The sequence below is a fragment of the Macaca mulatta genome, chromosome 8 (assembly GCF_049350105.2).
Source record: "Macaca mulatta isolate MMU2019108-1 chromosome 8, T2T-MMU8v2.0, whole genome shotgun sequence".
NCBI classification, from domain to species: domain Eukaryota; kingdom Metazoa; phylum Chordata; class Mammalia; order Primates; family Cercopithecidae; genus Macaca; species Macaca mulatta.
The window spans coordinates 140819369-140839574 of NC_133413.1; the positions used below are offsets into that span (position 1 = coordinate 140819369).

Here is a 20206-nt window from a genome sequence, read left to right on the forward strand (position 1 = left end):
ATAAATGTGAGCTGAGCTTAAAAATGGGAAAGTGGCAAAATATCTTCACATGAGACTGTGGCTGCCCACTCTCTGTTCTATACAGGCAAACTCAAGTCAACCAGAATTTCTGGAAACACTGTCTGGGATCTCCCAGCCCAGGAGGACTCTGGCCCACCCCCGGCCTATCGGTCTGGCGGTCAAGCACCCCCCACTCTCCTGATGCAATTATCCACATGCCTCTGCCGTGTAGACAAGCCTCGGAGAGCACTCCACTTCCCAAGAGCCCTTCAGCACTGCTGATTCAAACAGTAACAGCTCTCTGACTTTGCTCTTCCCTTCAAAAAGCCCAGAGGCTACCTTGTAGGCTCAGGGTTTTTTGTTTTTGTTTTTTTTTTTAAACAATTTAATCTTCCCAGCGACATGCTGGGATTGGAAGAGATACTGGCTGGAACCAGTGACCTTCTCAGCAGGTGATAAAAGGGACCAGGTGCCTTCATTCATTTAAAAGAGCACTTCCTGAGCACCTACCAGGTAGCAGGCCCAGAGACAGGTACTGCACTTAAAAGAGTGAACAAAACAGGCCGGGCGCAGTGGCTCACGCCTGTAATCCCAGCACTTTGGGAGGTCGAGGCAGGGGGATCACGAGGTCAGGAGATCGAGACCATCCTGGCTAACATGATGAAACCCCGTCTCTACTGAAAATACAAAACATTAGCCGGGCGTGGTGGCATGCGCCTGTAGTCCCAGCTACTCGGGAGATTGAGGCAGGAGAATCGCTTGAACCCAGGAGGCAGAGGTTGCAGTGAGCCGAGGTCTCACCACTGCACTCCAGCCTGGGTGACAGAGCAAGACTCCGTCTCAATTAAAAAAAAAAAAAAAAAGTGGACAAAACAGTGTGGGTCAGGCCGGGCGCAATGGCTTTTCTCTGTAGTCCCAACACTTTGAGAGGCCAAAGTGGGCGAATCACTCGAGATCAGGAGCTCAAGACCAACCTGGCCAATATGGCCAAACCCCATCTCTACTAAAAATACAAAAATTAGCTGGGCATGGTAGTGGGCACCTGTAATCCCAGCTACTTTGGAGGCTGAGGCAGGAGAATCACTTGAACCTGGGAGGCAGAGGTTACAATGAGGTGAGATTATGCCACTGCACTCCAGCCTGTGTGACAGAGTGAGACTTCATCTCAAAATATATATAAGTAAATAAAAATACAAAAATAAGCCGGGCATGGTGGTGCACAGCTGTAGTCCCAACTGCGTGGGAGGCTGAGGTATGAGAATCCTTTGAACCCGTGAGGCAGAGGTTGCAGTGAGCCGAGATCTCACCACTGAACTCCAGCCTGGGCGACAGAGCAAGACTCTGTCTCAAAAAACACAAAGAGCAAAAAACAGCATGGGTCTCATGAAGCTCATGGACCAGTAGAGGGAACAGACAGACAATGAAAGATCAGAGTGACAGATGTTTTGAAAAGGTTAAGTACAAGGGGATCCTGGGAGCACTGAAGATGGCTCCAAATTCAGTCTTAGGGATCAGATAATGACAGGCTAATCATCATAAGCATTTAAAATGCCTACCACTTATGTCAGGCACTAGGCTAGGTTTTAAGGACACTTAAGAAAGAAGACACATTCCTGTTCTAAAGGGGTTGACAGACTGACAGACTTGACGTATAGTATCTCCAAAGTCCTCCCAGTCTCCCTACAATGGCCAAGGTAGAACTGATTCAGCTTGGCCATGGTTTGGATGAGTTGAGGGAGGGAGAAGAAATCCATAATTTCAGAGTTCAACCATCCCCACCACTGCCGCTGCTTCCACTCTCACCAGCATTAAGCATTTGCAGACAGCAGATACTGCTTGATATGGTTTGGATCTGTGTCCTCACCCAAATCTCAGGTAGAATTATAATCCCTAGTGTTGGAGGAGGGGCCTGGTAGGAGGTGATTGAATCATGAAGGTGTTTCTAATGGTTTAGCAGCATCCCTCTAGTGCTGTCTCGTGATAGAGCTCTCCCAAGATCTGCTTGTTGAAAAGTGTGTGGCACCTCCCTCCTCTCTCTCTCTTTCTCCCACTCCACCATGTAAGAGGCACCTGCTTTCCCTTCGCCTTCCACTATGACTGTAAGTTTCCTGAGGCCTCCCCAGCAGCAGAAGCCTGCACAGCCTGCAGAACCGTGTGCTGATTAAAACTCTTTTCTTCATCAATTCTCCAGTCTCAAGTAGTTCTTTATAGCAGTGCGAGCATAAACTAATACACCGGTTAGAAAAAAAAGGTAAGCCAAGCCCATATCATTCTTCCGCTCACAACCCTCCGAGAGCTGCTTTTGTTATTCAGGGCAAAAGCTAAAGTCCTCAAAATGCCCAGCAAGGTTGAGCCCTCATCTCCAACCCATCAACCTTTTCCTGCACCGACTTTCTTGTCACTCACTCCACTCCAGCCACACTGGCCTCCTTGAGGTTCCTTTAATGTGCCATGCATGCAGCTATCAGGGTCTCTGCACAGGGCAGGCCCTGTGCTTAGGAATCGTTTCTCCCCAAACTGCCATGTGCTCACTCCCTTAGCTCCTTTGGGTCTTTGCTTAGTGTCATGTTCTCAGGGAGAGCTTCTCTGAACACCCCATTTAACAATGCACACCCTCCCCAGCATGCCCCAGCCTCCTCTACAGATGATTTTTCTTCCACAAGGACTATTTGTCATCTCATACACCATCCATTTCATGTTTGTTTGCTATCTGTTGCCCCACTGGAATGTAAGGTCCATGAGGATAGGGATTTTTCTGTCATGTTTGCTACTATTATCCAGCCCCTGGAATACCACTGGCATGCAATGTAAATGCAAACAAATATGCGTGGAATAAATATCAAGGTTCCCAGCTGAGTGTCTGGGATGAGGATGCATGAGGAGTCATTACTGGGCAGAGACGGCAGAGCAGGAGTGGGTGGGGAAGGGGGACTTCATGTGGCAGGTCATGGGGAAAATGGCTTGGCCACTCCGTTCAGTGGCTATTTTTAAGACATCCAGAGCTGAGGAGCTTTTACCTGCTTTTCTTGATATTTCAAAGAACTGGAGAGCAATGGGGACTTCACAGTTATACCTGTCAGTAAGAGTTATCATGACCTCCCAGGAGCCACCATGTCTCGCCCCTTCCTCCCCGGAACTCAGGGACTCCTCTTGTTACTGACAATGTGTTTACTCCTATGAAAAGCAAGCCCTTCCAGAGGCCAGCTCTCTCTTCCCACCTCTGATTAATTAGGTTTCACAAGCACCAATAAGCCCCTGCCGAGAATCCCACATGTGGACAGGGTTCAGTGTAGAACAACTGACATTTATTCAGGGCCTCTCAGGTGCCACATACTTGGCCTATAAGATCCCAATTGAGTCTCCACCATACTCTACAGGGGGTATTGACAGTGCAAGTGGAAAGGAGAGGAAACTGAGGTTCAGAGGAAAGAAGGTGCCAAAGGTCACCAAGCAAGGGACAGAGCCAGATTCCACGAAGGACTCCAACCCAGGACTATGTGATACCAGAGTTTACACTCTCTCTGTCATACCACACTATCTCTAAGACATGGAATAACTCACATTGTTCCTTTTTCATCCTTCAAAATCAGTGCTTCTCCCCTTCAGTCTGAATATCCTCTCAATGCAATGCACAAGGAGGCCAACACAACCTGGAGATGAAGGAGTTACAGTTAAGCCCCAACAGAGGGATGTTTCTAAAGCACAACTCACAAATCTCATCTTCCTGGCGGCAGGATTAAGACCTACCTTCTTCTCAATTTCAATCTAGTTCCTGCTCACTGTGCTGCTGTATCTTAAGCCTCTGGCTCCCATCTCTTCCACATCCCACCACATCAACCTCTTCTCCAATCCCTGACACACACTAGTCGTGGTCACCGTCCTGTTGCCTGTTCAGTCTCCGCACTTGGCTACAAAGCACCTGCCCCACCAATGACTACATGGTGACTCATAGGCCACCATCTGAGAGAACTTTGGGGATTCCCTTTTCCAATACAGTCATGCAGTGGATCAAAAGTCACTTCACCTCTAGAGGAACTGTCCCTGTTCAGTTTCCATCTCATTCTCTAGACTGGGAATATTTACTTTGAATCACCTGCTCCTAGTATAATACCAATGAAGTTCCCCAAAAATGCCACTGGAGGCATGTCTAAAATATAAAATTGGAAGGAATATTCATGCCAGCGCTCGCTAAATTAAAGCCACAGGACTGTCTATAGTCAGACACATGTGGCCACCTTCTGGGTCAGTCTTTAGGCCAAATGCCAAATCATCACCACCACCATCATCATCATCATCACTATCACCATCACCACCATCATCATCATCACCACTATCATTACCATCACCACCACCACCATCATCACCACTATCATTACCATCATCATCACCACCACTGTCATCAGCACCACTGTCATCACCATCATCACCATCACCACCACCATCACCATCATCATCATCATCACCACCACCACCACTACAATCATCACCACCACCATCACCGCCACCACCACTATCATCATCACCACCACCATCACCACCACCACCACCATCTTAATCACCATCACCGCCATCTTCATCACTATCACCACCATCTTCATCACCATCACCACCATCAGCAGCGGCAGCAGCACCATTATCATCACCATCACCACCATCATCATCACCATCATATAACTACCATCATCACCACCACCATCATCACCAACACCATCATCACCACCATCATCATCACTATCATATAACTACCACCATCATCACCACTATCACCATCATCACCACTATCACCATCATCATCACCACCACCACCACTGTCATCATCACCACCATTATCACCATCCTCCTACCATCATCATCACCATTAGAACTACCACCATCATCATCATCACTACCATCACCACCATCAGCACCATTATCATCTCCATCACCACCATCATCATCGCCACCACCACCATCATCACCATCATCATCACCATAATAACTACAACCATCATTACCAACCACCATCATCACCACCATCACCACCACCACCACCACCGCCACCACCACTACCATCAGCAGCAGTAGCACCATTATCATCACCATCACCACCATCACCAAAACCATCATCATCATCACCACCACCACCACCATCATTATCATTGTATTAATTTGCTAGGGCTGTCATTAAAAAGTACCAAAATTGGATGGCACAGAAACTTATTCTCTCACTATTCAGGAGGCTAGAATTCCAAAATCAACATATCAGCAGGGCCACACCCTCTCTTGTTCTTCTCACAGAGAATCCTTCCTTGCCTCTTCCTGGCTTGTAGGTTGCCAGAAATACTTTATGTTCCCTGACTTGTAGCTGCATCACTGCAGTCACAGGGGTGTCTTTTCCCTGTGTGCCTTGACATTGTCTTCCCTCTGTGCATATCTGCCTCTAGGTCCTAATTTCCTTTATAAGGACACCAGTCATTTTGGATCCAGGCCCGCCCCAATGACTTCATTTTAATTTTTATTTCCTCTGTGGAGAGCTTACTTGTAAATAAAAACACAATGTGAGGTTTTAGGGGTTAGGACTTCAACATACCTTTTGGAGGGACACAATTCAACCCGTAACAGTCATCTTCATCACCCCTGTCATCAGGATAGCTAACACTTCCTCTCCCCCTAGTTCCATGTGCCAGACACCACTCTCACTGTTCTCCATGTCTCACTTTAGATAGTTCTCTTGACAAAACCCATAAGGCAGAAGTCTTATTCTCTCCATTTGACAGGTAACAAAACTAAGGCTCTAAGAGGTTTGAAACTTGCTTGCAGTCAGCAAGTAGACAGTAAAAAGCCAAGTTAGGACCCACACCTAAGTCCAGGGTCCAAACTCTTACCAGCCACCCATACCACAGAAGCGACGTTGTTTCTGGTGTATGATTACCCTCTGCAGACTGTTTCAGGTCCCATGTGATTACCATCTGCAAACACTTAACACTATTACTTTCTTCAAGCTGGAAGTTTAAAATATCATTACTGAACTTAAATTACCCCAACCAACTTTCAAGGAGAACACTCCCACCCCTCCACCCACCCACACCCCTACACACACACACACACACACACACACACACACACACACACGTTCTGTCCATTAAGATTCTTTGGGAAAAATGAGTTTTGAAGAATAATGCATGTATACTTCGCTGACTAATTCATGTGGCCCTGCTTATGCAAACTCCTCAATTTGCTGTTCTCTATAATAGCTGCCTGGAGGGCCTCCACTCATTTCATGACGATACATCCCAGGGCCTGGGCAACGTGCCCCAGTAGATGGCTCCTGATTGCCCAGGAAGTTACAGGGTGGCCAATGGAAAGATCACCGGCTTGAAATCAGGAAGCCTGAGACTAAGTCTTGGCTTCCATTTCCTCCTCCAAATGAACTCCTCTGAGCACCAGGGCCCCGATCCTTCTGGACCTCAAAGACAACTCAAAAAAGCTTCTCAAATTTAGCAAAAGAGAGATTGTCAAACTCTCAGCTAAAAAGGAACGAAGGAATAATTCATTCATCAAACATGAATTAAGCATCTAGTCTACTCCAGGATGGGCAGTTTGCTAAGTGGATATGAAGGACTCACCAAGATAAATAAAATAGCAAGGAGAAAAGAAAACCTGTGTGTGTGTGTGTGTGTGTGTGTTAGGATGGCACTTTAATGTATTTTTTTACTCACTCATCCCTCAGTAAGGCAAGTTATCTCCATTTCACAGCTGAAGAAATGAAGGTTTGGCAAGTTGGGTGACTTGTCTAAAGGCGTTCAGTGAGTAAAGCAGAGAGCCAGGGCTGACCCTGGGTCTGAGCAGTTGAAACGTCCAGCTGCTTTCCTCTGCCCCTGACCACCTGGGCACAGGGATGGAGACTGAAGCTTGTTAAGCAGGAAGGTGACCCAATCTGAAGTTTTAAGGAGATTTCCCTGAAGCAGCTCAGACGATGGGCTGAGGGCAGTGAGGTAGGAGAGGGCTGGATGATTCCGGAGAAACCACCCAGAACACTGGCCGGAGGCAGGAACTATGGGATGGACAGAAGGGGCTGGACTGCAGACGCTGGGAAGGTATATTCAGAATTGGTTTGGGTTGGAAGAAGAGCAAGAAGGAAAGACAATGAGTGACAGGCATGAAGGGAGTCTTCTCTCTTCTCAAGCTCAGACCTAGAAAGCAAGGATGTAGGGAAAACCATGTCACAGCTCCACTTCCTGTTCCACTTAAGCAGCAGCCAAAGTGCTGCAGCTGGGGGAGGAGAAGACAGGAGGAAGGGAGGACACAGACTTGCGTCTCCCTCAGCTCGTTTTCCAATGAAGCCGGGAACTGACCACTCCAACGGACACACACACTGGAAGGACCAGGAGGCTGAGGAGGTGACTATGTTTTGAGACACAGACATGACTCAGCCTTGCCAACTGGCCAGAAATCAGTGTCATGGCTCTCTCTCTTGCCCATCCCCCTCCAAATGATCCCCACGCCAGCCAATCCTAATGCCTCCCCATCTTCCCTCCCAGACTCCTATAAGAGCATCAGAGCTGGTCTTCCTCCTCCCAGACCCTGCCCTCAACCACCTAATCTATTCAGTCCAATGTAGCCAGAGCCACCTTTCCAACAGGCAAGTATCACATCACCCTCCTGCCTTAAGCCTTCAGTGTTTCCTCAGTGGCTTCAAGATAAAGTTCAAGCTCCAGGATATGGCTCCTGCTTCCTCCTCTGACCTCAACACATCCTACCTCAAACACTAGGTTCCAACCATATCAAACCACTTGTAATTCCCAGCACATACTGTGCTACTGGTACCATTCACATCTTCGCTGAGGTTCCCTACACCTAGAATTTCCTTCCCTTCCTTCCATTCTTTACTGGCTGGTTCCTATTCGTTATTTAAGATTTGGCTCAAGGATCACACCCTGTAACAAGTCTTCTCTAACCCTCCCTGCAAGGTGCAGTCAGGCACCTCTCCCTAAGTGCCCATTACATGTTATGTTCCTGCAGGACCACACTAAACACGCTGGCTCATAATTATCTGGGTATGTCTGGCCCCCATTCATATGAGAACCAGGTTCCAGGACAGCAGAGTATGCAGCACAACCGCTGGCATGTGGTGGGCGCTTAATACAGAAAGACAGAGACAGAAGGGGAAGAGTAGGGAGAGGTAGAGGAGGAAGAAGAGGAGGAAAGGAGGAGAGGGAGGAGTAGGAGGGGGGAAAGGGGGAGGATGAGGAGGGGGAAAATGGCGAGGAGGAAGAGAAGAAGGGAGAAGAGGAAGAAAGGAGGAGTGGGAAAAGAAGGAGGAGGAGGAGGAAGAAGCCGGGAGGAAAGAAGGAGAGGGAGGAGAAAGGGGGAAATGGGGAGAAGGAGGGGGAAAAAGAGGGGGAGGAAGAGGGGAAGAGAGAGGAGGAAAGGAGGAGGGGGAAAGGGGAAGGGGGAGGACAGGGAAGGGGGAGGGGGAAGAGGAAAGGAGGAAGAGGGATGGGGGAAGAGAGGCAGGAGGAGGGGAAGAGGGGAAAGATGGGGAGAAAGGAGAGAGGGAGGAACGGAGGTTGAGAAGAGGACGACAAATGTTACAGGTACTCAAAAAAGAAAATTATCACAATAGTAAAGATCAGGAAAGGCTTTGCAGAGATGGTGCACCTGAGCCATGCTTTAAATAATAAGCTGGGTTTTTGGCAGATGGTGAGGGTAGGGAAAGGGCATTTCGGATGATGGGAACAGCAAGACTGTAAAAGTATAAAGGTTCTTCATTTTGGAAAAGAATTCAAACAGAGTGGTGGGCTAAAGCCTAGGGTGAATGAGGAAAGTGTAGTGAACCCAGAACCTTCTAGGTGTCACGTGAGTTGTCCATCCCACTGTGCATTCATTAAGGCATTTTTTAGTTACAAATAACAGAAAACTCACATCAGAATAGTCTAAAGGCAGTTGTTTGATGTCTCATTCTTTCCATTTTTCTGCTCTGACACCCTCAACACATCCTCCCTAAGCTAGGCTCCCTCACGGTCCCAAGATGGCTGCCATGGTTCCAGGTATCACACGCTAACTCCAGTATGTCCTAGAAAGGAAGAGGGGCTTTTTCTTCCTACGTCTCTTTTTAAGATGCAGAAAAATCTTTCTTCACCCTCACCGCCAGCCAATTTCCCTTCATATTTCATTGGCCAGAGCTCTGTCAGTTGCCCACACCTAACCCAATCACTGCCAAGGGGAAAGGGACCCAGTGATTCATCCGCTGGAGGGTGGACTTCTGAAGATCAATGTACTGCCAGTGAAAAAGAAGGGGAAAGGATGTTGGGTAAGCAACCACTGTCTGCTACACCTGGTCGCTCACTCGCCCCCGCAGTATGCTGCTCAACGGAGTATAGACTGCAAATATCCCACATCTCCGCCCTGCTGCCATTCTATTTTAGGGCTGAGGAAGTAACTGTCCTAGGAGAGGAAACTTGCTAACGGCTATTATGGGAAGGTCTATAAACGACACCGTAGTTTGCTTTTCTAGATCAGGAGTTCTGTAACAGTGGAGGCATAGGAAGTAGCAAGGATGACTGCATTTCAGAGAGAAGCCCCAAATGCCATTTTATTTTAGCTAAGAGTTTCACCTTTCTCCTTGAAGACATTTTCCTTAGACTGCCCCAAAAATAGCCAGCACATTCCTATCACAAAGACTTTGATCCAGCTATTCTCAGTCTTGAATACCCTTCCCTTCTCTCCCTACTTAGGGAAATCCTGCCTATCTTGGAAGAGTAAAGCTCAGACTCTTCTTTCACAAAGCTTTCTCTGACCACCCCGCTGGGAGGACTCTCTCCCTTCCCTATACACGTATGACTGTTCCTTGGTAACTCTCCCATGCTGTTGAGTGACACTGGTGCCAAATTATTAACAGTTACATATCTTTCTCTTCTATTCAACTGGAAGGTATTCTATCAGGTGGACTTTGATTTTTCATCTTCACATCCTAAGTGCTTGGCATATAGCAGGATATGCAGGAAAGTTTGTGCAATGAAAACTCTTAAAATTTAATTCACTCTTTCATGCTTCTTCTCCCTACTGATCATGCAAATGAGAATCCTTATCTCATTTTGAAACCCACTCATTTTTGTTTAGTACCAGTTATGTGTCAGGCACTCACTTAGCCACTTTCCTTATGTATTGTTTTATTTGACACTCTTAAAAAACTGTGAGAGTTTTCACAACTTACAGAATAGAAAATTAAAGCTCAGGCAGGCTAAGAGAAAGGCTAAAAGCAGACTCTTTCAAGGCCACATGAAGAATTAGGGCGTGGAATTAAAATTCAAGTCTGTAGAGGCAATATTGTATCATGGTCAAGAATATGGGTATTGAACACAGATCGCCTTGCTTAAAATCTTGCCACTTACAAGGGCCGAGCATGGTGGCTCACGCCTGCAATTCCAGCACTATGGAAGGCCAAGGCAGGTGGATCACTTGAGCCCAAGAGTTTGAGACCAACTTGGGCAACACAGCAAAACTCCATATCTACTAAAAATACAAAAATTAACTGTGCCTGGTGACGCACACCTGTGGCCCCAGCTATTAGGGAGGCTGAGGTGGGAGGATCACTTGAACCTGGGAGGATTACTTGAACCTGGGATTGCAAGGATGCAGTGAGCTGTGATAGCGCCATTGCACTCCAGCATGGGAGACAAGAGTGAGACCTTGTCTCAAAAATAAAAATAAAAATAAAAAAAACTTGCCACTTACTAGCTATATGACCTCAGGGAAGTTAGCTAGTCTCTGAGTATTTCGGGTTCCTCATATATAAAATGGGAGTTAGAAATAGTGCCTATTTCATAGGGTTAATATGAGGATTAAATGAGCTCATAGAGGAAAACTGCTTACAATGGTAATGACATATATTAACAAGCAATACATAATAGCGATCATTATCGATTCCAAGTCCAGTGGTTTTCCCACAGCATCATAACAAATGCTCCTACCCTCCACCCGCCAAGTCACCTTAGGCGGGAAAGAATGACCTAGCCAAAGGACAGCCCACTGGGGGGGTCATGAGAACCACTGTCCAGAGGAGGAGCTGCAAAGAACAGTGGGTCAAAGATCACAAAGGCAATGACGTGCAAAAATTCCATCCAGGAATGGCGCTTTGCGACAGCTCGGCCCATATTCATGGCGTCCTGAGGGAACTTCTAGGGGAAAGGCACATGAGACAGGAAGCAGGTCAGCTCCCCAGTGCCCAAATACTGACCATACACCAAAGAATAGCCCCTTAGCTCGAACAAGCTTTGAAGACCTGAAATGCTTACAGCCCATCCCCTGAAAACCCAGTGCCCACAGTGATTACAGGGCAAGGTGAAGGGAGTTCCCAAGGCAAGATGGCTGCTGGAAGGCACGTTGTCCCATCAGCCTTGAGGACAAGACTGACCCTTCACCCCTCCGAGGCTCCTATACTGCCATACCTATTATCGCACTGTACCCTGGTGGGGAGGGTGACTCAGGACAGGAGCTACCATCCCCTTTACGCAGGTGAGGAACTGAGGTCCAAAGAGGATAAATGGCTACTATGTGAGGTCACGTAACTAGTCAGTATCCATTCCAGACTAGAACTCAGGACTTCTGAGTCTCAATTCAGTGATATTCTTCATTATCTTAGTACGTCTTTTGCATCAGCATTTGTCTTCTTCAAGCACATGCGTTTCCTTTCCTTCTTCTGAAATGTTTATTGTCTTGCCTGTGCTAGGCTCGGTGCTAGGCACTAGGGGTTACAGAAATGATCATGGCCCTACCACCCCCCTTGCACCTCCAGTAGGCACTGCGGCAGGTGAATGCACAGGACGCGCTCAGTAAGTGCTTGCTGATATGAATCCGATTGTCTCATTACTAATGTTCCGTTATAGATTTCGGTTCTTTCCCCAAAATGGCAATTTTTACATTTTTATAAATGTTCTTTCTTTTCCTGGTCTGAAAAAGAAGACTGAATATTAAGCTAGCTGGTTGCCACTTGGTGTCTCCCAGGAAGACAGGAGAACTGAGACCCCTTTATAAAATCAGGACTCCCAAAGAGATCAAAGTCTCCTCTAAAATGAGTGCCTGAATTATTCCTCTCATCAGCCCAGAGAAACAGCAAGAAAGCAGGATCTGAGTAAGGAAAAAAGGCTTCCGTGCAGATTTTACAGCCTCTGGGTGTGACTGTGGAATCCACCATATGCCATTGGTCTGGGGTCAAAATCATGGGCCCAGAAGCTCCTACAGAAACTTTTCCAGGACCCAGGAAACACTTAGGGCCTTTGCTGAAGTGTAACACTGCTCTGTGGAGACACCTCTGCTACCCAGGATAGGTGGGGCTCTCCTGAGGCATGAGCCACTTAGCCCCCAAACCAGAAGACACAACAAGTGCGAGGACTGGCTCCTCTAGAACAAACCTAGAGCAATCTGAAAGAGAACATCAATATATTTAAAATGAAGATATAAAACATGAAACAGAAACCCTAAAGAAAGAACAGGACCCAAGGATGGAAGGGCAGGATGAACTGAAAAAGAACTAAGAATTTCTAAAAGTAAAATGTATAGTCATTAAAATTATAAACTCTCGCCTGTAATCCTAGTACTTTGGGAGGCTGAGACAGGAGGATCGCTTGAAGCTAGGAGTTTGGTTTCTTTTGAGACAGGGTCTCGTTCTGCCACCCAGGCTGTAGTGCAGTGGCACCATGTTGGTTCACTGCAGCCTCGACCTCCCTGGGCTCAAATAATCCTCCCATGTCAGCCTCCCGAGTAGCTGGGACTACAGGAGTGCATCACCATGTCTGGCTAATTTTTGTTATTTGTTTTTTTGTTATTTTTGGAGAGATGAGGTCTCACCATGTTGCCAAAACTGGTCTCGAACTCCTGAGGCTCAAGCAATCCATCTGCCTTGGCCTTCCAAAGTGTTGGGCTTGCATGCATGAGCCACTGCACCTGGCCACTGAAGCCAATCCAAAAATAAAAAATAAATAACCAGGCAAGGTGGCTCACACTGGTAGTCCCAGCACCTTGGGCGGCTGAGGCAGGAAGATCACTTGAGCCCTGGATTAGAGGCTGCAGTGTGTTATATTGGCGCCACGGCACTCCAGCCTGGGCAACAGAGCAAGATCCTATCACTTAAAATAATAATAATACAAAAAATTAGGCTGGGAGTGGTGGTTCACTGTAATCCCAGCACTCTGGGAGGCCGACGCAGGCGGATTACCTAAGGTCAGGAGTTCAGGACCAGCCTGGCCAACATGGTGAAACTCCATCTCTACAAAATACAAAAATTAGCCAGGCGTGGTGGCACACGCCTGTAATCTCAGCTACTCAGGAGGCTGAGGCAGGAGAATCACTTGAACCCAGGAGGCAGCAGTGGCAGTGAGCCAAAATCGCGCCACTGCACTCCAGCCTGGGTGACAGAGCAAGACTCCATCTCAAAAAAAAATAAAAATTAAAACTCAATGATGAAAAAGGTTCAAGAAATGTGGTAACACAGCTAAGCAACTGAAGCCAATATACCTGACTCAGCCTCCTTGCTCAGTGTCTGTTAGTTGCTGGGCACTGTGCTGGGCACAAAGAGCCAAGAGGAATAACATAGAGTCCCAGTTCCCAATCCCCTTCAAGATGCCCCAGCTCACAGGTGAGGAACTACATGAGCAAACACATTTCCCTGCAAGACAGCTGTAATAACGGTACCATCTACGGGCCCCTCGTGCTGCCTGCTTTTCTTACATTATCTCAGTTAAGTCAGTACGGTCAGTGCAGACGACAAGGAAAGGCGGTGACTACAGTAGACCCCAGAATCTCCTAGTTTTCCCACCCACCGACCATTCCATTGAGCCATCCTGCATCCCCCAAGGTCATAGATCTCAGAAGAGAACAACTATAATGGAATGCCTGGGCACCCTTTTTACATTTCTACTCAAAAGGAAATTATTTGGATAGAAAACTACAATGAAATAGGCACACAGTATTGTTACACACAAGCTGAGTTTTTACAAAGGCAGAAGCCTTGACCAAAAATTCATGATTGGCTTTGAAAGGGGAAATGCCAACATCCCCCAGAAGCCGCGGGTGGGTGCTGTGTTGACTCCCCTCTTCCTGTTCTGCCCACGGCTGATCCTCCCCGGCTGGCTTCTACGTAACTCCCACCACAGCTGGGGAAGTACTGACAGGCACTCTTCTTTATCCCAAACCAGGCTCCAACCGGGATCCCGCCACTGGAGGGACATACTTACTTTTGTTTTCCTAACTCTGTGCACCTTCGCACTTCCTGACTTAGGCCAGTGAAGGAAGAGGAAACATCAAAAAGATTACAAGACAAGCTTAGTTTCTGGCATTTCCAAGGGATGGGAGCTGAAGGGGCTGGCAGGGTGACCCCAGGCAGCAGACGCCCTCGGTCGCTTTGTAACTCAGCACGCCGGTGGCCAAGAGAGCTCATATGCCTCTCCAAAGTGCTTAAGGTCTCAAGAAACCGTCTGTTTCTGGGGAGGATCTGGGACAGGAGCCCATTTTCTCTAAATAACTGAGAGGACTTCAGAAATCTGGTCTTAATTACCCCCTCGCAGCGACGTGGCTACACAGCACATCATGGTGTGTTTCCTTTACTCTCAGAAGATGGGGCCACCAGTGGGCCAGGCCCTCCAGTTGCTTCTTCCCCTAAGGACTCAGACGGATCTGTCCTAATCGAACCACACACTCCCTCCTGACCTCTCTTGGGGCCAATGGCCTGCTCTGGGAACAGGGCTGGCTGAGGTTAGGGACCTGGTTGCAGCTTTGGAACCAAGGTTTTAGTCGTACAAAAGGAACAATTGCAGGGATGCGTGCTGTGCTGGGCATGAACTGTGAGTCAATTCTGAAGTCAGAGGACCCAGCCCACACCCTGCCCATCCCTTCCTGGGAGAGGACTTGGGGTGCGGAGGGGGAGCTGGTAGAGGGTTTGCACGGGTTAGTAAATTTAATTTTTTCAAGAGGCCGGGTGAGAAGTTAGTGTCCCTGGGTTGAAAGTGAACAATCGGGCCGACAGCTGGAGAATGCACAGCGAAATGAGTCCTCAACTCCAACTCTTCACAGAGGCCTGGCATAGAGAAGAGCTCTGACGAAGGAGTGACTGTGAGGACACAGTAGAGGCTGACTCCCGCCCGTGCATCACTGCAGCCACGGTAACATGCCTCTGACCTTCTCTTCCCCGTGGGTTAGGAACCTCTCCCCAGAGCTCCCATAACACCCTCCTTTCCCACGCTGCAAAGATATCCACATCCTCACTCCCAAGACCTGTGAATACATTAGGTTACATGAGTTATCCTGCAATGGAAAATGAAGGTTGCAGATGGAATCAAGGTTGCCAAGCTGTTGATCTTAAAATAGGGAGAATAGCCTAGATTATACAAGTAGCCCAGTGGGATCACTTTAAGGGCCCTTCAAGGTAGAAGAAGAATCCAGAAGGGAGAACCAGAGAGATGGAAGCTTGAGAAGGATGAAGACCAACGTTGCCGGCTTTGGAGGTGGAAGAAGGAAACTATAAGCCAAGATATGCAAGTGGCCTCCTGATACTGGAAAAGACAAGGAAACAAATTCTTCCCAGCGCTGCCAGGACTAACACACTTTGCTAACACCTTGATTTCAGTCAGTGAGATCCATTCTAGACTTCTGACCTCCAGAACTGTAAGATAGTAAATTTGTACGATGTAAACCATGAAAGTTTGGGGTAATTTGTTACAGCAGCAATAAGAAACTAATACACTATCATTATGCTTATCCTAATATAATGCAATTTTTATTTATATGTCTATCGCCCCCATCAATAATAATAATAGTAGCTAACATTTGTTGAATGTACCCTTACTGTGAGCACTTACTATTTGGTAAGGCCAGCACCAAGCATTTCATTCACATAAGATACTAAAAAAAAAAAAACCAGGTAATTTCAATTGAACACACGATGAAGGTAAAGACAGGGGTCTAAAAGTAGGGGAGGGAGTTAAATGCATCTTCGAGGAGATAAAGACACAGGTGCTTTTTAAAGATGAGTAGCAATTAGTCTAGGAGAAAGGAAGAGCATCCCCGGCAGGGGGAAGAACGTCAGCAGACACTCAAGCACTCTGGCAACTTCACAGCAGGCTGGTAATAATGTTTCTAGCCTGTAAGTCTCCTCAGAGATCCAGGCCTCCTGCCTGCCTGAAATCTCCACAGGATGCCTCCTAGACATCTCAAATTTAGGATGGCTGATATAGAACCTGATTTTCTCCATGAGCATACTCCTCCTAGTCTTCCTGTCTCCCACAACACCACCATACACCCAGCCGTTCAAGCCAAAACCCCAGGAGTCACCCTTGAGTCCTTCCCCTTGCCTCATTCCAATGTAATCTATCACCAGATCTCATCAATGCTATCTCCAAGATCTAAGTAGCCTCTGCCCACTTCTTTCTACCTCCATTGCTGCTGTCTAGTTCTAAGCCACCATCCTCTTTCCTCCTTAGTGGTCTTCCTGCTTCTACACCTAGCCCCCTATGATCCATCCACTCTTCACAAAAGCAGTCAAAGCTATCTCAAAAATGTCAATCAGGCTGGCCGTGGTCACTCACCTGAGGTGAGAAGTTCAAGACCATCCTGATCCACATGGCAAAACTCCATCTCTACTAAAAATACAAACATTAGCCAGATGTGGTGGTGCATGCCTATCATCCTAGCTACTCAGGAGGCTGAGGCAGGAGAATCACTTGAACCCAGTAAGGCAGAGGTTGCGGTGAGCTGAGATCATGCCACTGCACTCCAGACTGGGCAACACAGCTAGACTCTGTCTCCAAAAAAAAAAAAAAAAAAAAAAGGCAATCAGATCTCACTGCTGAGCTTAAACTCACCAAAGCTTCTCTTTGTACTGGGTGGAGGGACTCTCCCCAGCATGGCTTAGAATCAATCGGCTGTGTGATCTCGCCCCTGCCTCCCTCTCAAACTTCACCTTGTGCCCATTCCCCCCATCTCTCCCTTACACTCTAGCCCTGCCTTCCCTTACTCCTTGGAATACACCAAGCTCTTTTGTGCATAGTCAACTTTGTACATTCCCATCCCTCTGCCTGGAATGCCCTCCCCCACAATCTCTCTGCCTGGCCAGTTCCTTCTCCATTTTTCCAATCTCAGAAAGGCTTTCCCTTGCACAACTAGGACCAACTTTGTGCCACCAGCCCCTACTTTGGTTCCAGGTTTGTTTCCTTGATAACAAGGAATCATTCATTTGCTAGAGGTTGTTTATTCTGCTTCTTGCTTGTTGCCCATCTCCTCCAGCGGAATGCAAGCTCCAGAAGGGTGGTGACAGGCCTTTTTCGTCCACCACTGTATCATCAGGACTCCACACAGGACTTAGCATGGCACAGGTGCTCAATACATGGTTGTTCAATTGATGAATTAAAAGAGAAAGTGTGAGGCTGACGTTGAAAGATAAGGCTGGAAACAGAAGGCCTTGAGAACAGGGTCCTATTCATCTTTCCACGACTGGCACCTCCCACAGGGAAGCCACTTAGCAAATGTTTCACTGGATGCATGAAATAAAAATTCAATTCCAGATAAATCTGAGATGTGCTGTCCTTTCTGGGCAAGGCTCCCCAAGAAGTTTCCGCTCCTCCTTAGGCTTCTTAGGAGGTACACGTCTAGGGCATACAGCAAGTGCTTAATAAATGGGGTGACTGCTACTATTGCTCATATGGGGATCAGTCATGCAGCCTCCTAGAAAAGACCTTCCGGAGTCCATGCCAGATGCAGCAGTGGCTGGGTGAAGAAATGGGAGGGGAAAATGAGAACGGAGCAGCAGGATCCAAATACCACTGAGACCTAGGTGGGGAAAGGGCAGGAACAACACTGTCCTGGCTAACTGGGGCTCCCTTCTTTCCTCTAGACTTCAGCCACCTAGGTGCAGCGTGGAGATGCCAGCTGGGACGTGAGTCCTCACAACGGAGGGCTCAATCTGAATGCACACATTCATCTTTGGGCCTGCCAGGCTTGCACTGATTTTGAAAATCTGGCTCGCTGTGGCTGGTGAGGACTGGGGAGGTGTAGAGAATTTCAATTTCCCTCACCAAATGGCAAGCTTGCAAAAAGTCCTTTCTCTCCAACATTATCACATACTAAAAATGAAAAACCAGCCATTCAGAGCTCTCATGAGAAAAATAGATGGGCTGCTTAGCTCACAAGAAACAGGAGGGCTGAAAATCAAGTCTAGAGAACATCATAGGGTACATTATGTGCTAAGATACTGCCCTTTTTTGGACCTGGGAGTTTCTATTTTTCACAAAAGAATGGGATAGGGAAAGTAATTCCCCATATAATAAGCCACTCATTTTATACTTCAAATCCATTTGGTAGCTGAATCTCCAAATCCATTTAGTGGCTCAACAGTAGGGGTTAGGTGATTTTTTTTTAAGCTCCCTATCTCAAATTATGCAGTTTGAGGCAAATAGCATATCTCAAAAAAATAGCATTACCAGGATAGAAGAGAAGGCACTAAAGTGGTGAAGGTTATGATGCTAAGAAGACATGTTTCCAAATCTGTTTCATGGCTAACAGATCAAAATCTAACACAGAAGGGGCATGGGACTGAGCCTGAAGAAGTGGAAACTACTCCTGGCCACGTGACCTTGGGTAAGTCAGGTCACCTTTCTGGGCCTTCTCAGAAAAGGGGCTGAAATCAGTTGTTCTCCAAGATCTTTTTCTTTCAAAACCTCTGACTGGTTGTTTCCAGAAGACCCGCATTTTCTTAAAGCTGTCTGGTGGCGCTACAATTGCAAAACAGAAAGGCTTTGGGGTGAAGGTTGCAATAGGGATAACCCAGGACTAAAAACCGAACAGCTTTTACAATCCCAAAACATTACTCAGCAATCCAGGGCCTGATGTCATCCCAGAATCAATCACGCCAAGATAATCTAACAGAGTAGACAGGGGAACATGCGAGAGAAAGTTCTTTTTCTTGCCTGATGAGTACAGGTAAAGTTAAGGTCAAGTTAAGGATGATGGTCTGCAGTTGACCATCTGTCTCCCTGAGCTACTGGAAAACCACATTACTAAAGGAAACTGCTTCACAAGTGCCCAACATGAACCCTTGGGATGTATCAAACCGCAGAAAACCGGACGCGGGCAAGTTTCTTTTTTCTTTGAAACTTCACGTCGCTCTCAGAAAATGCAGCAGGTCCCAAAATGGTACAAGCAGAAAACACAAGCCACTTCAGGTCCGCCCGGGAGCAAACACCGAGCTCCAAGTAGGACTCCCCCTACCCCTTTCCTTTCGCTTCGTTTCTCTTCTTTTGCTTTAGGCAAGTGGCCTGGGGCCTGCCAAGCAGCGCCGGGTTCGGGCAGGGGCCGGCGACCGCGGGGAACTTTCCTCTGCCGCGCCAGAGACAATGCCGGGAGGGCTCCCCATCCGCGGGGTTCGGGCCGCCAAGCGCGTCGTCCCGGGCCCTCCCCCGGAGCCGGACGCGAAGCCCCCCCAAGGCAGGCCCCATCCCCGGCCCCACTGCGGGGGCCCCCTCTCCAGAGCTGGAGGCGCAGAGACACCCCCCCCCACCAGGCGGCCTCATCCGGCCCCGCAGAGCCTGGCCGCGCGTCCCGCACACGCCCCAGCCCAGGGCCGGCGCCCTCCCCGCGGAGAAGGACACCCCGCTGCGAGAGGAGCCGGGAGCCCGCCCGGCGCCCCGTCCCCGTACCCCTCTTCGCGCGAGGTACTGGGCAGGGGGCGCCCGCGACTGTGGGCTACTCCGCCCGGCCCCACCGAGCTCGTCCGAGCGCCCCGCAACTCACCGGGACCTGGCGGGCCGCTGGGCATTATTCCATCGCGGGCTCGGCCGGGCGCTCGCGGCTCTCGGGTGGGAAAGCGAACTGCGACCGGGAAGCGCCGGCGGGGCGGGAGGCGCGGGCCCGGGGCTGCCCAGCGTAGAGTGCTCGCCCGCGGCGGCGGCCAGGCCAGGCGAGGCGCGGGAGCCGAGCGCGGCGCAGGAAGGGGCGGGCGACCATGTGCCGAGGGGGAGGAGGCCGCGGCGACGCGAGCGGCTCGCACAATCCCGCTCGGCGGCGGAGGGCGCGGGTTTCAGGAAATCCAAACACTTCGACAGGAAATCGGAATCCTGACTAAGCATTCCCAGCCCCGAGCCGCTCCGCGCCGGGGGCTCCCGCCTCGCTTAACCCTTGGCCCGCCGGCAGCCACGCGGGGGGCGCGCGCGGGGCCCCAGACCTCGGCCCGGGTCGGGCG

At 48.6% G+C, this 20206-nt stretch overlaps 1 protein-coding gene across 4 annotated transcripts in view; it reads right to left on the reverse strand.

Moving 5' to 3' along the window:
• The window catches only part of ASAP1 (ArfGAP with SH3 domain, ankyrin repeat and PH domain 1), a 395945-nt gene extending 375972 nt beyond the window's left edge, over window positions 1-19973 (reverse strand). For all 4 annotated transcript variants that reach the window (XM_077944032.1, XM_077944031.1, XM_015145993.3 and 1 more), the window contains exon 1: window positions 19759-19973. The gene's annotated coding sequence lies outside the window, so the exon portion shown is untranslated. The remainder of the gene's footprint in view (window positions 1-19758) is intronic.
• Window positions 19974-20206: the final 233 nt, after the last annotated feature.